This window comes from Solanum tuberosum, unplaced genomic scaffold (genome assembly GCF_000226075.1).
Source record: "Solanum tuberosum cultivar DM 1-3 516 R44 unplaced genomic scaffold, SolTub_3.0 scf00183, whole genome shotgun sequence".
NCBI classification, from domain to species: Eukaryota; Viridiplantae; Streptophyta; class Magnoliopsida; order Solanales; family Solanaceae; genus Solanum; species Solanum tuberosum.
In genome coordinates, this window is record NW_006239110.1 from 1,216,580 (window position 1) to 1,224,577 (window position 7,998).

Below are 7,998 nucleotides of genomic sequence, written 5' to 3' on the forward strand. Positions count from 1 at the left end.
TTTTCCCATATATACAAATATATTATTTTATTAAATTTAATCCATTAAGCTGCCTGCTTGATTTCCTTCTTCAATCTTGAATCTTTAATTCGTTTTAGCTCCAAACTTCTTTATTTTTCCACCAATTTAATCCTACAAATAAAATATATTATTTAGCACAATCCATAAAATTTATGCTCAAAAAGGACAAATATAAATAATAAATGTTAGGAAATAATGATTAAAAATATGTATTTTTAGCCTCACATCAGAATACTCTAACAACTAAATCAAAACTAATATCTAAGGTTCTAGAAACCCTAGGTCTAAGCATGATATAGAGAATCAAGAATCTGACTGAATTCTAGGGACCTAGTGGATGAAAGGAATACAACAGTGAAATCCCACATACCAAGTGATGAAATCTATGGAAAAGTCCTTCGATTTCGGGGCTGGAACTAAAGAAAACTTGTTGCGTTCTTGGAGGGGTTGGGTCGCCTCTTTTCTCCTATTTTGCTCTAAGTTTGATGAATTCTAGAGGATAATGGTTTAGGGTAAAATTTGACTAGAATAATAGGCTAAAACTGACCAAACCTAAGTAGTTTAGGAACAAAATAATAAGGAAAAGACCCCATTACCCCTAATATAAAAATTGACTGGCCCATCGATGGAACTGACTGACGGGCCTTAAGTCGACTAACGGTCCGTCCTATCAGTCGTCATTTGGCTGTTAGAGGGCTAAAATCTGGGGTTTGAAACTAAAAGTCGACTAGCCCATTGACGGAGCTGACTGACGGGCCGTAAGTCGACTGACGGTCCGTCTTGTCAGTCGTCGTTGGGCTATCAGAGGGCTGAAATCTGGGGTCTAAAACTAAAGATTGATTGGCCCATCGATAGAGCTGACTGATGGGTTGTAAGTCGACTGACAGTCCGTAGGTGGGCTCCGTCGGTGGCACATGCAACTTCTGAAAATCTGGAATTTTTCCTTTCTCGAATATGGGATGTTACAATATCTCCCCCTAGGGAATATTCGTCCTTGAATGAAGACTAAACTAGCTGGGTACGGAGGGAAAGAGCTGTAATTCCTACTAAGTACTAGAAATTGATATCTGACTGAACCGAGTTCTAAGAACATGCAAATATGTTGATAATGCAAGAACAAATTAAGGAACATGATATTGAGACAGATTTTACGCACAAGTAGACTAAAAGACTGGAGAGGAACTATTATCTCAAGCTGAAACAAAATCGGAAGGAAAGAGATGAGGATACTTAGCCTTCATGGCTGCTTCTGCTTCCCAAGTAGCTCCCTCTACGGACCGACTCCTCCAAGTTTGTTAACTCTCATCACCCCCTTCATAGGTGATACTTTCAGGAAATACCCAATCATCTATCTCAAACTCTAAGTTCCTTCTCCTTACATTTGCATAAGAATTCTGTCTTAAGTCTATCTCTGATGAGCTGAACTTTTCCCATAGCATCATGTACCGAATCTGGCCCAGTCAAGGTTGGTTGACCTACTCATCCACCTTAGAAACACATAAGCGACCATCTCTTCCTTAGGAGAAAACCTTTACTTTCTGCCGATGAAATACACCTTCCAACTGGAGTAATATAGGATCACTGTCATGTTTTCCCTTAACCTCCACTACCAATGAAGATTCTGATCTATTCTGGGCTATCATACCACCATCTGATGTGTCCGTAAGACTAACTCTTAAGTGAGCAAGCCGATGAACATCTTTTGCTAAATCCTTCCCCTTTTCCTCAACATGTGCTACACTACCCTTTAGAGATCATCTTTCTGGTCTTAAGGTAAGAGATAAATCGACCTACATGCACTGAACTACTACCCTTCCATTCTAAGCCTGGCTCGTTGGAAACTAAAACCGAACGATCCTAGTTCTACAATAGACTGAGGCATAACAAGAATGTAACCAATCCATGCCAAGAATAATATCGAAATCTACCATTTATAACTCTACAAGGTCTGCTGAGGTGGCTTTCTGAGAGACTGTGACAGGGCAATTTTTGTATACCCGTCTAGCTATAACTGGGTCACCAACTAGAGTAGAGACTAAAAAGGGTTCTAAAAGAGTTTCTGGACTGACACCTAAGTTTACTGCTATATAGGGAGTTACAAAATAAAAGAGTAGACCCTGGATCTAACAGCTTATAAACATCTAAAAGAAAAACTCGTAACGTACCAGTGACCATATCAGGAGAATCTTTTTGGTCCTGGCGAGCCTAGAGAGCATAGAACCTATTTTGGCACTGACCGCCACCTGTACCAGATGACACACCCTGCTGAGTTGGGTGACCTTCTGGTGCTGCTGGAACTGTAGACTGAGCCCTATTATTGTTACCTTCTTGACCCTGCCGCAAAAAGGCAATCCTTCACCCTATGACCAGATTGACCACATCCAAAACATCATTCCTTGCCTATAAGACACTCGCCCGGATGGTTCTTTCCATACTTTGGACAGGTTGAGTAGGTCTTATTTCCCGAAACACTTCCCTGAAATTTAGAGCCCAGTGCCCTACTATTCTGATCATGTCAAAACTTTGAGTGATTTCCACCACCCGATTTCTGCTGAGAGTACTCATAGTTCCCTGTTCTAGCTTTCTTGTTGACCTTAGTTATTTCCCTAAGCTTATCTCCCTCAACCTGCTGAGCATGAGTCATGAGCCTAGAGATATTCATATCCTCTAACAACATAGCATTCCTGCACTCTGTCTTCAATAAGTCGGATACCCCAAATATAAACTTACTCATTTGTGCCCTTGGATCAACAACCATATGTGTAGCATACCTAGAGAGTTGGGTGAACTTCAGCCCGTACTCTTGGACTGACATGGAATCTTTCCTCAAATTCATCAACTCTTGTGCCTTAGACTCCCTCAACTCTCTTGGGAAGAACATGTCTAGAAAAGCTCTGGTAAAACAATCCCAAGTCGCATGAGTTGCATCCACGCTCCTATTTTCTTTCCACTGGGTAAACCAAATGTGAGCCACATCCTTAAGCTAGTAGGATTCCAACTCTACCCTATCATTACAAGTCACTTGCATCACTCCAAATATTTTCTTAGCCTCATCAATAAAGTTCCATGGGTCCTCACCAACTTGCGACCATAAAAACTCAGGCGGATTCATCCTAACAAAATCTCAGACCATAGCTGCCACTGATCCACCATTACTATTAGTAGGAACTGGGACCTGTTGATTGTTCTGATTAGTAATACCTTGAGCCAAAAGATGAACCGCATTCCAAAACACTGCGTTCGAAATCTCATGGTCTAGGACTAGAGGAACTGCATTAGCATTGCGTGCATTAGCATTACATGGGTAAGCTCTACGAGGAGGCATGATCTGAAATGCATAACGATGAATTAGAAATGAGAAGTAGGATCCTACCCCACGCATGAAAAGAGTAGAAAAGACAATGAAGTTTTCTTAAAACACTTTGTAGCCTCTCTCTCTCAGTAGATGTTGTGCACTTCACACCCATGAAAAGGACTCTACTTAGTGAGGCTTTCAGACATCTTAGAACTCTTAAACCTAATGCTCTGATACCAAGTTTGTCACTCCCCGAGGCTACCCCCTGGGCGTAAACACGGGACCTAGGATCATGAGTGACCCCAAGCTAACCCTGAGCTGGAATATCATAAGCATACTTAAACAACTAGACAAAAAATACTATACAGAAGCTTAAAAGATGAGATAAACCGAATGATGGGGAATACCCAGTACTGATCTGAATATATAAATATCGAATTAGAGTTAATGATACTGGACTATAACTCAAAACTAAACTTGAATATAACTATATCTGAATAAACCCTTTAACTAACTAGAGATGCTGGGAAATATCCCAGCTAACCTTGCAAAACTGAAACTGAAACGAAAGACTAAATCTGAAAACATGTCTATTGTCCTCGAAGTATGAGGAATTACCACTGAAGATGTTGAATGTGGATTGGGAACCGATCTACGCGTGATCTGAATGCTGAGGACTTGAACCTACATCACGAAAAGATGTATCGCAGAGTATGTGTCAATACTTGGAAGATACTGAGTATGCAGGATAGGATAAAGCTGAACAAACATATAAACTGAACAAAGCATATTGAGCAATGATATAATATGAACATGATGAATATACTGAAATATATAGAAATGAACTAAAATGAATGCAATGACCAAGTACATAACATGCTGAGACTGAAAACTGTAATATAACTGAAAACCAAGTCAAATGCACTAGAGTCTGATTGTGGGAGCTACTACTAACCAACATAAAACTACATGAGCTAAACGTGGAGTCTGATGTATACGCCCCCATCTAGAGGACCCAGTATACCTTTCCAAGGGTATAAAGGCATGAGAGGGGACTTATAAACCTACGGGGGCACGTAGTTCTGGGACTATGAGGGTATGTTGGACCATAGTCCAACTCAGTCTAAGTCTACTCCCAACTGGAATGTGTATAAACAACATGATTGGAATACTGGATAGCTCAATGTTCGGACTTGCAAATCTGAGAATGCAACATCTAAATATTGACAATGAAACATTCTTAACTGGAGCATGTATATTTGTTTAAACTGACCTAGCAAGTGTAATTCATGAACTAAACGAATCTACACAACTAGGATTCTGAATTTCATGCAAGGATTAAGCAACAATGTTACAGAACTATGATAAATAAATTTAGGATACTATAATAGCTAAATCGCAACAATTATCTAAAGTTCTAGAAACCATGGGTCTAAACATGATATAGAGGATCAAGAATCTGATTAAATTCTAGGGACCTAGTGGATGAAAGGAATCCACTAGTGAAATCCCACATACCTGGTGATGAAATCTACGGAGAAGTCCTTTGATTTTGGGGTTGGAACTGAATAAAACTTGTTGCGCTCTTGGAGGGGTTGGGTCGCCTCTTTTCTCCTCTTTTGCTCTAAGTTTGATGAATTCTAGAGGATAATGGTTTATGACAAAATCTGACTAGAATAATAGGCTAAAACTGACCAAAATGAAGTAGTCTAGGGATAAAATAGTAAGAAAAAGACCCTATTACGCTAAGCTAAAAGTTGACTGGCCCAGTGACGGAGCTGATTGACGGGCCGTAAGTCAATTGATGGTCCGTCCTGTCAGTCGTCGTTTGGCTATCAGAGGGCTGAAATCTAGGGTCTGAAACTAAAAGTCAACTGACCCATCGACGGAGCTGACTGACGGGTCGTAAGTCGACTGACGGTCTGTCCTATCAGTCGTCATTTGGCTGTCAGAGGGCTGAAATCTAAGGTCTGAAACTAAAAGTCGACAGGCCCATCGACGAAGCTGAGTGACGGGCCGTAGGTGGCCTCCGTCGGTGGCACCTGCAACTTCTGAAAATTTGGAATTTTTCCTTTCTCGAATCTGGGGTGTTATATCGTCATTGTTTTGTTGGATTAATAAAAAATTGAAATATGTGTATGCTTAATTTTGACATCAACTTTAAGATTAAATAAAAATAGAAAGATATAAAATGATCCAAAATTTTAAATTGAATTCTAGAAGTTTAGATATATATTACATTATTTGATTTTCTTTATAAGGAACGAATATTTTATTTTAATACTAGGTGAGTTTTAGGCATGTTAAAAATATATTTTTCAATTAAGAATGTGGTTACACATCTTTTTTGAGACATTAAAAAATAAACTCAAGGATGCAGTGGCACACCTTGTCCAATAATACAATTAACTTTCATTAATTTAAAGTAGAGACTTATAGACAAAATTATTAAGTGCGATGCAAATAAGACAGTTGTGCCTCTAAATGTCAAGACCAAGAATGCAGTTACGCATCTAGGTTGAGATCAATAAAAAATGTGAGCAAATCATGGCCTGCAACACAATTTATCCAAAGTTAATTTAAGATAGTCTAAGTTGATAAGGAGACCGTGCTAGAACCACGAGACACGAGGGATGCCTAATACCTTTCCCTCGGTCAACATAATTTCTTATCCAAATTTATAGTTCGTAGACCATAATAAATAGTCATTTCCTTTTGATTAGGGATTAATAAGAAAATGTGACTTGGAACACCATAACTCAATTTCAAGTGGCGACTCTAAAAAAATTAAAATAATCCTTAATCAATACCGCTACTTAAATTGAAAAAACACCTCTTAAGAATTTTTTATCAATCAACAAGTTGGGTTCTAGACTAACCACCTACCATTCATGGTGTTATTGATCAAATAACAAAGGGTCTGATATAGCCCTCAACTTTGTTATTTAGAACTAATATACTACCTTTCGTTATAAAAGTGACTCATATATATGCCTACAGTTATAAAAATAACTCACATATACCCCCTATCATTACATAATTGGCTCACATATACTCTTTTATCTAAGAGAAGTGGAAAAAAAATTAATTTTAAATTAATTTTCTTGATTTAAATTTTCAGAAAATTCATGTAGGGGTTATGATCTTTTTCACACATAATTTTTTAACTTATTTGATTAGCAATATTTGAGTTTGTTATTCTTATTTTATTTTTCTTTAGTGTAAAAATATGAGAAAAAAATGTGAATAGAAAAAGAGAAAAAAATTTAAACTACTTTTTTCGTATAAATTGTAATTTTTTTTTTGTATCAATTAAAAAATATTGGGACATATATATATATATATATATATGTTAAATTTTACAAGTTAGTAGAAAGAAAACGAAATTTGACCATCAAGTATACCTCTACATGAATATTGTTTTTAATAAAAAATTTAAAAATTAAATTTAAAATAGATTTTTTCACTTCCCTTAGAGGAAAAGGATATATGAACCTTTTAGGTAACAGTAAAGATATATATGTGTCACTTTTATAACGAAGGGTATGAATCAGACCCTTTCCCTTGATTTGGAAAAGAAAAAAAGAAAGTCTAATCTTCGTCAATTTGAAAATGACAAAAACAAATTGAGCTGTTTAGACCATGAAAAAAGTGTGAATTTGGTACACGAGTACTTAATAATTACTTGACTTGTGTGTGCACTTTCCTAAATGAGAAAATCTAGGAAATCCTCTAGCACTTTTCGAGATAATATCACATATTGTCACTTGACTATGAACTTTTCTCTTAAAAAGTCATTCAATTTTGGTTTTTAGCCCAAAAAGTTACTCAACTATCAGTCCTCCGAATACTTGGTATGGAGGACTAGGACAGACAACTCTTGCCCAAATGATCTTCAAAGACCAGAGAGCATTTCCATCCCAAAATATGGATTTGTGTCTCGGAAGATTTTAATGAGAAGAGGTTGATAGAAGAACTTGAAGAATTTATTGAAGGTATGTCACTTGGTGACATGGGCTTGGTTCCACTTCAAATGAAGCTTTAGGAAGTGCTGAATGGAAAAAAATAATTTGTTTGTCTAAGATGTTGTTTGGAATGAAGATCACGATAAGTGGTATAATTTAAGCAAAGTCTTGAAGGTTGGAGCTAGTGTGATGACCCGAAAGGTCATTTTTGGAAATTTTAAACTATTCGTTTAACTTGAGTTAATTAATCGATGGTTAGTGGGCTAAAGTGATCATTTATTTAAGATCCTATACCATTAGGACCATGTGATAAAAATAAGTTAGTGGATTTTGTCAGTTTTAATAAATAATTAATTTAGAAATAAAGAAGATTCAGAAAACACAGAAGAAAAGGGAAGAGGAATAACCTAACCTAGCCGCAACATCGATCAGAGAGGAAAAAGAGTTGCAGATACACGTTTTGGCCATCTTCAATTCTTGGTAGGCATACATTAATTACTTTATATATAAAAATAAGGATAGTTGCTGGCATATTACATTATAATATTGTTGGTTTGGTACAGTGTTAGCCGTGTTATTATTATATTAATTGTTATCAAATTGTTGGTTATTAAGATGTGATGATTGGCAATGATTGCCATTGAAATTATTATAGATCATTTTAAAGGGTTACTGAGTTAAGACGTTAGGGATTTTTATATGTATATATATATATAT